This window comes from Benincasa hispida, chromosome 8 (assembly GCF_027475165.1).
Source record: "Benincasa hispida cultivar pf3 chromosome 8, pf3_genome.v1.1, whole genome shotgun sequence".
Classification (NCBI taxonomy): Eukaryota; Viridiplantae; Streptophyta; class Magnoliopsida; order Cucurbitales; family Cucurbitaceae; genus Benincasa; species Benincasa hispida.
This window is the reverse complement of record NC_143485.1, coordinates 53,324,296-53,333,869: the sequence shown is the minus strand read 5'-3', so window position 1 is coordinate 53,333,869 and position 9,574 is coordinate 53,324,296.

The following is a 9,574-nucleotide window of genomic DNA, read 5'->3' as shown; positions in this document are numbered from 1 at the left end:
AATAATTTAAATATTAATTACATGAATAGGGATTCATGTTTAAATTAGGTATTTTTATCGATTTAATATTTGATATTAAATTATTATTATTTAATTAATTAAATTTGTAATTAATTATTTAATACATTAAATAAATTTCAATTTTAAAAAAAATTCAATTTCAGAAATTGATTAGATTTTATTTAATTCAAATTGTTTGTAAATTAAATTGAAAAACTTGAAATTTTGTTTTAAATCCATTGTGAATTTTTCCCAAAATGAACACCTAGTCCACTTATTTAGTGATATTTGAAGTGTTAAATAGTTAATTAATTGATTTTACATGTTTAATTTGATTAAATACCTCAGAATTCATTTGAATTTCGGGAATGCAAAAGAAATTCGGAAGAAATTTGTGCTGAGAAATTGTTTTTCTGTCTAACCCTCCAATCCAATCCAAATTCCCTCTCAATTGGAGTCCCACCACTCAGTCCAAGACCTGAGATTAGTAGAGAAGACTTTTATGGAGGTCTACTACAAAGCTTGAAGGAGAATTTCGTGGAGAAAGCAAGGAATAATTGGAAATTATCAAAGATATTCAACTTGAAACCCTAATGACAAAATTGTGAACTTGCATGCTTGTTACTCAAATTAATGAAATTAAAGTACTTAATGATTCTATTTGATTTCGTGTTATGCATATTTACTCCATCAACTGACAAGTGCCTCAATATCTTCCTCTGAATCACTATTTTCATCATAATCATCATCAGAAAAGGTCAAAACACAGCTTTTATCCTACTTTAGAGAAAAAAAAATGGGCACTCAACTTGAAAGTGATCATAACCTTCACATTCCCTGCACTTAAGAACTTTTCTTTTTGTTGATAGCCGGTAGATCCAATCTTATCTTCTTCCTTCTTAACATTTTGAAACTTAGTCTGTTTCGAGAGAAGAATTCCTCAAGGTTTGGTGTTCTAGGGTCCATTGTTTCCAGACCTCTTCTCAAGCTGTTTAAGAACTCGATTAAATTGCTTGGAAAGTAACGATATGGAATCAACAAGAAATTCCTCAGAGTCTCTATTAGCCTCATCACGCTCTTCATCATAGGAAGATTACAAAGCAATTCCCTTATTCTTCTTTTCAAGCTTACCTTCCAGAGACATTTCAAAAGTCAGCAAAGAGCCAAACAATTCATCAACTTTTGTAGACGAGATATCCTGTGCTTCTTCAATAGCAGTTACTTTTATATCGAATTTCTTAAGCACTGACCTAAATACTTTCCTGACTAATTTTTCTTCCATTAATTTTTCTCCCAGAGCAAACAACTCATTGGTAGTCCAACAACCGAACATTGAAGTCATCAATGGATTCGTCGTCATGCATTTTCAAATTCTCAGCTTTGAAGCCAACAGTTGTAGCCTAGACATTTTGACCTTTGAAGTTCCCTCATGACCAATAGACAAGATATCTCATGCGTCCTTAGCTAAAACACAAGTGATAATTAAACGAAATATATTTCGATCAGTTCAATTAGATATAGCGTCCAAAGCCTGTGAATTCCCCAAAAGGAGCTTCTTCTTTAGTTTCAAACCATTGAATTCAGGCTTCAAAGTCATTTTACCATCATCACCTTTAATGGTTGGATGAGACCATCCAGTAACTATTGGCTTCTACATTTTGTTGTCGATTGACTTTAAAAACGTAGTCATTTTGGCTTTTCAGTAGAAATAATTTGATCCATCTAGAATAGGGGGACGAGTTGTGGAACCACCTTCCTTGATTTCATCCATGATCAATGCACCTGAAGTAAAGATGATACGTTCTGATACCAAGTGAAAAAACAGACGACTCGTCACTCAGATTACAAATTTCAACCAGAGAGCACAAGCACGTATTGTAACAACAAGATATCAACAATTAGATAATCAAGAAAGAACACGTAGAAGTTGGTAACCCAGTTCAGTGATAGCCACTTACGCCTGGAGGGTTGTATGCCCAAGAAAGATAATCCACTAATATTAAAAAGTCAAGCAATTATAACTTAGTACTTATTTGTAATTATAACGACTATTGTAGTGACTTACATAGAGCCTAACTCACAGATCACCTAGGTTCTCCTAGATGCAAGATTTCCTCTCTAAAGAATTTAGGCTTCATCTAAGTATGTAAATATTAGTGTTGAACACTTCAGTTCCTCCCAGTATTTGAGACTTTCTCTTTAACGTTGTTATCTTCTCCGTTTTTTTCTTCAGTGATTGACCTTCACTAATCTAATTTAAGTATGTCTTAAGTTGGAGCACTCCTTCTTCCATCGTGGTGTCTTAGATTCCCTCTAAGACTGACTGACCTCTTGCACAAAAAGATTTAACAACAATTTGTACAGCGGAATAAAGAACCAAGAACAGCTCAAGATAGACAACGCAACTTTTCGGCTTCCCCAGAAAACAAAAGATTCAAGTGTATTCAATAATTTTGACAGCCCTGGGAAAGCTCCACACTACATTAAATAAGCACGCTGGAAAAGAAACACATCCTCAAAGGAAATTGGCAGACCATAAGAAAAGAAAGAAATCATATAAAGTAAATTTGCCGATTTTTTCCAAATAAGGAAACAAATAATCTCTAGGAAAGACATCTTTTGAAAAATCTTCTGTGACAATCACAACATGATCGTAATCAACATCCTTAAACAAATATGTAGCCAATAACAAAACTCTAACAGTAAGTTAACTAAGAATGAAAATACCTCTTGTTTTGGGTCCTTTTGTGTTTAGGTAAGGTTTGTAGGGATAAAAGAGCTATTTTTAGTAAGAACTAACAATATTTTGTCTTTTCTGCAAAACACCTGATTTTTGCCTATATGTGATCATATCACTCCACAGACAAAAATCCAATGCGTGCGGGCACATCATGCCCTATATCGGCTAAATCTTCTTAGGTCAGTTTGGAACATCAATTTTGTTAATAAGCCCTTTAATCCATCCATTGGAAGTCAATAATCTTTGATGAAGACCCACACTACCAACAAATAGAGATCCACTTCAATACGTCAAACACGAAAGTTCTTATGGAATTAGAATTTTAGTCAAACTTCTACTAGTGAAAGAGAGTTGTCTGACAAGATTCTCCTTTAATTGAGTAACAGAACACCGTTTGAGTGCATGCATGGATGAATCGAGCTAGATAGAGCACCGCTTTCATAAATGAATCAATTTGGACTCACAATTAAGATTTTATTTGAAAATCGTCCATTCATCAATTCTAATCGTCAATTTTATTAGTAAGAAGTCTACACACATGTAAGAATTGAATGCATGGAGAATTTTCAAAAGTAATCTTTGCTTATAACAACTTAGAAGTTTAGTTGAAATAGTTATATGTTTTGCATGATATTTTTCAAACTAAATCTAAAGGAGAGTGTTAGTTAAAAATATGAAACAAGCAGTTGATCAAAGCACATTTTTAGGTGGTTCATTATTATTGTCCCACGATTTAACTAGTTAAGTTAAGATATATTTTCTAGACTAAAAGGTTAATAGTTGAAATATCTTTAACCTCACAATTGGTGAACTTTCAAGAAATTGGGAAAAAAAAAATCTCTTAGTTTATAAAGTAAAACACTAAAGGGCCTTTTGAGGCACTAAGTTGAGGCTTGATATCTGGAGTTCGTATATATATGTGTTTGGAGTATTGGTTTGAGTTCATTATCAGAATTATCTGATGCACTTTTTCTTACTTAAATAATCTATTTTTGTGAGGATTGTTTTGTCTTGAAAATTTTTTTTATTCAATAATATTACTCTTTTAAAAAATAAACTATGGTTTGTGTTTTATTTTATTGCTTTTTAGTACACATTTTTTTTTTTTTTTTTGGAGTTTTGGAAAATGGAGTTTAGGTTTTACTTTTGGATCATGCAATTCAAACATTTTTAATTTAAGCAATCATTTTACAAATTTATGTATGTGACGTTCCTAATTAAGTTGGACAAAAGTATATTGGATTCATTGAAAAAATTGGATTTATATTATAAATAGAATATCTCAAAATATAATTGTACTATAAATATAATGACCTTATTAATGGTCATGTTATATTGTTGGCACAAAAATATATAACAAAATGGTCACATCCTCCAACCCAATGATATAAAAAAAAAATTATATATGATATAGACCAACAAATGACCAAGTCCACTTACACAAAAAAAAATTACATAAATGTCTATCCAAATCATAATAGATGTGTTCCACAACTTTCTTCAACCTCCCTAACTATAATTCATATTTCTTCTTTTTCTTTTTCTTTTTCTTTTTCTTTTTTTTCATGGTATAAGTTTTTGTTTTGATTAACTTGGAAAAAGGTTTTTCAAAAAAACATTTTTATTTAAACACTTTTGATTAAAAAAAATGTTTAAAATAAAAATAATATGTGTTTGACAACTCTATCTCAAAAGTTTTTTATTTACAAGTTTGTTTGGTTTGTTATATGTTGAAAATACTTTTATTAATGTAAAATTATTATAAATACAGCTATAAAATACTATGAATTAATAATTTAAAATAATGATCATAAGAGTTAGTGGAGTTGGTTGTCGACAGTAGTGGTCGGATGTGGCCAGAGTTAGCCATCGTCAAAATTTGATGGAGGTGGTTGTCGTCGGAGGTGGCCAAAGTTCGTAGTTGCCGAAATTTGGTGAAGGTGGTCTTCGCTAAAAGTCGTTGGAGGTGGTGGCCCGAGTTGGCCATCGGAGGTGGTGACTAGAATGGCAATGGAGTTGAGACATCAGTGGTGATAAGAGTTGAGCACGCTGTTACCAAGTTCGGGGATATGGGTACAAAATATCGATGACATACAAAGTTAGCCCCCTAAACACGGATATCATAACTCATCTGAGTTGGCCAACGCTTTTCGTGCTTTTATTCATTTTTAGTAATATTTTTGTGCAGTCTAGATCGTAAAACTCTATTTTCATGCCTTCTTCTCAATTAGATATTAAAAATGGTTAAAAAGAAAATATATATTTTTTTTATTATAAATGAGTGAATTGCATAAAGATAAGTGATATAATATATTTGAAGTGATTTAAGATAGAGAGAAATAGATATTTATGTTGGATAGATAATATAGGGAAAATTGAAATCATATTGTAGCTTTTAAAAATATTTATGAAAATGGGACATTTTAAAAATATTTAGAAAAATATTTCCGATCAATTGTAGCAGTCACATTTTTTTCTTCTCTTTCTTCTTTCCCTTTCTCTTTCTCTCCTCTCTCGGGAAATCTACATCATTTTTCCTCCTCTTTCAACCTTTCAACCATTTCTTTTCTTCTCCATTTCTCGTTCATTTTTCTCCATTTAAAAGATCTAACATAAACCCTAATCTGATGGTTTGGAGCTTCTTCTTCTCAAAAAGGGAAAAATCTCGCCAGCCGAGATAAATCTTTGGAATATTCGAAGCGGTTGAAAATCTGAGTTTGAGTGGAAGAAGACAAGGTTTTCGTAGGTTCAACCTGCGAGCTCTTCAACCCAACCTACCGCAAGTTCCTTTAAAGCCCACTATTTGTATTTTTGAAAAAAAAAAAAAAAAAAAAAAAAATGAAGGTGGCAAGTTCTTTCTTTAAAAAAAATAAAAAGTATGTATACATCTTTAAAAAAAAATCATTTATATACTTTTTTTTCTTAGAAAGATCACTTATATATTTTTAAACATAATGTAAACACAATTAAAAATTATGGTAAAATCTTAAATTAATCAAAGACTATAAATAAAATATTTGTCATTGAAAAAGTAAGTTATTATATAATAATGTTTAAATTACAAGTTTTAAGTTGTCGACGTATGCTCAAATGACGTATACCACCAATTAAGAGATTTAAAAGTGAAATTTTCAGAAAATATTAGTACTATAAAAATCATCCTCGTCTCTTAGGAATATTGAACCAACATTAGAAAAAGTTGGATATGAAAATTTTCAAGAATAGTATCACTCGTAGAATCATAATGGTTTTCTAGAAATATTGCTACAAACGACAGAATTGAGTATAGTTTAGGAAAATTGTTTCATATGGTAAAACTGTTGAAAATATTTACAAGATATAGTAAAATTTTAGAACTATTAATGATATACATTGATAGAAGTCTATCAACATCTATAAGCATCTATCATTGATAGTTCTAAAATTTTGCTATATTTTGTAAATATTTTGATTCATTTTTCTATATTTAAAAACAACCCTATAATTTATAACATCGGAACATTTAATTCGTTTTAAATTTTTTTAAAAAAAATAAAACCACTAAATATTTCTCTTAAATGGATGGATTAAAAAATATTAGTAGATGTGTCACTCCATAAAGGACAAGAAAAAGAAAAGTCCCGTTTCATCTTATATTTTTGGAAGCACCTCGTTTTCTCTATTTTTTAAAATAGCAATATTCATCTATTTAATCCGGGTTGGGAGGACTTTTTTTGGACTTCTTGCAAATTTGGCAAATTAAGATTTTAAAAAAATTAGGTCCATCGCCCAAACTTTTTACTTTTGCAAAAATAGTAAAAAAACAAGCCCAGCCCACAAAATGTCGAAAAAGTATGGATACACCTGATACACTTGATTCATCTGATACACCTAATACACTTGATACCCCTTGATACCCCTTGATACATTTGATTCATCTGATACACCTGATACACTCGATATCCCTTGATACACTATTGATGTACCCTTGATACACTCATACTTATACCCTTTATACACTTGAAACACTACTGATATACATTTGATATACTGATATACACTTGATACACTTTGTACAGTTAAGATCACTAAATTATCCAATCACTATTTTTCATATAAAATTTTATATTTTTAGACATAAGAAGGGTGCACTCGGGATGCATAGACCCCTAATTATAGTTGATTTTCCAAGATCTTGATAGCCTTATAATGAAACAAAAACCCCGATCTTCTACTAGGTTCCTTCACACAACTCCACCTAAAAATCTCCCTCCCCATATCTCTAACCAAATCATAAATCTTCAACCTCCCACTCCCAATCTCAACCCTAATCAAACACCTCCATTTCAATCCTCTCAATCTAGTCTCTCCATTCATTCTACATCCATCCATAATCTTCACTTCCAAGTCCTCTCCCATTCCCACAAAAAAAGTAGCACAAATCCAAAAATATCTTCTTCTCGATCTCCTTTCTCAATCCTTCAAACCCTAATCTAAGTTTCTCTTGCAAATTCCTCGTCGGAAGTCTCCCTCCGAAGAATGCTCCCCCCCCCCCCCCCCCCCCCAATTTCCAAAGGCAAAGGAAGATTTCTGCAGTACGCAACAAGTGATTTCAAACCTTTTGCAGAAACTCTTGTCATGGTTTTCGATATCAAATTACAGATATTTTCACGAAACCATTCAAAGTTGATGTGTTTAACAAGTTAAGAACTTTGCTTGGTGTTTTCAGAAAAACATGTTTATGGGATGTTGAAAATTAAACATGTTTTAATTAGATAAGTTATAGATGAATTAATTTATGAGAGTTGGCAAAATTAAAGAATCAGAGTTAATTAAGTATGTTAATGTAAGTGCTAATTTAGTAGAGTTCCACATGAATTAAGTGTGGGACTTTAATTGCTTCATGTGTATTTAATTAGAGTGTGAGTTATGTATTTAAATTTTTCCATCACAATCCTATAAATAGGATTGACATTTACGGTAGAGAAGAGCACACAAAGAGAGTTTAATTAGAAGTGTGAACTAAGTTTGAAAAGTCTTTAAAATAAAAGTGTTTTTGTTTTCTCTTAAATAATATTTTGTTGGTTATTTATTTGTAAGTGTCCATCACACGTTTCCAATATATAAAATGAAACACACATATTTTTACAAATATACTATCTTTTAGGTATCTCGATTATGTAACCAATATACTTTTGCACTTTAATATTAAGTATATAAACTTCCTGATAGACTTTGATATTACATATATATATATATATATACACACACACATACTGTAAGGAGTAAATCAAATTATCAAGAAAAAGGGAAAGTCAAAATACGGCCTGAAGATGAAGAATATTTCTCAACAACCTATACCAGACCCATGTGAAGCTGTTGGGAGTGTCTCCATTGTTGGGTTTTATGTTCTAAAACCCGTGATATGTAAACAATAGAACTTATTATGAAAAATTCAATAAAGGTGTTATTGAATAGATCTACTTACTTGGATAGAAATCCAATAAACCTGAAAATTCCTTGACTATTAGATGAGTACTTGAACTTTATGTGGAGACATAAAGGTCAATCAGGTTCGAGTAAATAGTCAAAATGATCTATAGTATATGAATAAGATTGGGTACCTTATTCTGGTAACACTACTGGATGCGGCCCACTATGTAGTCGTTACAAAAAGTTGTAAAGTGCTACAAACGAAGTGATCCTAATTCATTCATGTAAGGAAATGAGGAGTGAGGGTGTCCTTGTGCAAAATAGTTTGTACAAGATCGGACCATGAAATCAGTCACTCTTACTTTATAACGTTGTTTACTACTTAAGACTGACTATTTCAAAGCGATGACCTAGGTAACTTGACCTTAATCCTGAGTTAATTATGAACTCCTATTTATTTAGGATTATCCTTAGATTTGCATAGGTGAGGGTTGGCTCAACAGCGCCGGCTCAATAAGACTCCTATTTCAGGGGTAAGACCAGATAGATAGCTGGAGACATAGGGTGCAAGAAGGAATTCACTCCTACCCGCTTTTAAGGATAGTAGAGAGGTTATTCCCTTAAGTGCTAATTCTAAGTCTTAAACAAGGGATCCTGCCCTCTCATTGGACTGAGAGGGACTCGGTTTTGTTGATTAGATCACAAAACAATTGTTTATTAGGAAATCAGTGAGAACTTAAGGAACAAGAGGTAATTTTGGGGGTAAAACAGAGATTTGACCCGCAGTCATTGCAAACAACCTATGAAGGGTTAACTTACTAATCATGGTTATATCGAGTGGACATAATACATCTACGGTGAGGGGAGTTCAACTATGGGTTTTAGTAGAGTGACCCATTAGTTAACGAATGAAGGTTAGATCGGTCTAATGAGTTTAGCCGATTAATCTCGGATCATTAGAGCCCATGATCTGTAGGTCCACGAAGTCTCCCTACTAGCTCAAAAATGGATTAGCTCTAGAGTAGCGTGATAAGTTAATTTGAAACGTTCAAATTAGAATCAAATGGAATTGGAGAAAATATATTTAAATATGATTTAAATATATGAAGATGATTTTGTGTAAAAATTAATTTAAGATTGGATATTGAATTAATTAGAATTATTTAAAATTGTTTAAATAATTATTTATTAATTTTATTAGAAAATTAATTATGAAATTAATCTGTAAAAATTAATGGATTTTTTTATTTTAGAAATAAAATATGATTTTAAAATCAACTTTGGATTTTAGAAATAAAATTACACAAAAAGGAAAAATGGGTTTTTCCATCTTCATTTTCAACTAACTCATTAGGAACCCACCACCTTCAAGCTTCAATAACTCCAAGAATGAGTTGCATCCTATGCAACAAATCTCTTTGC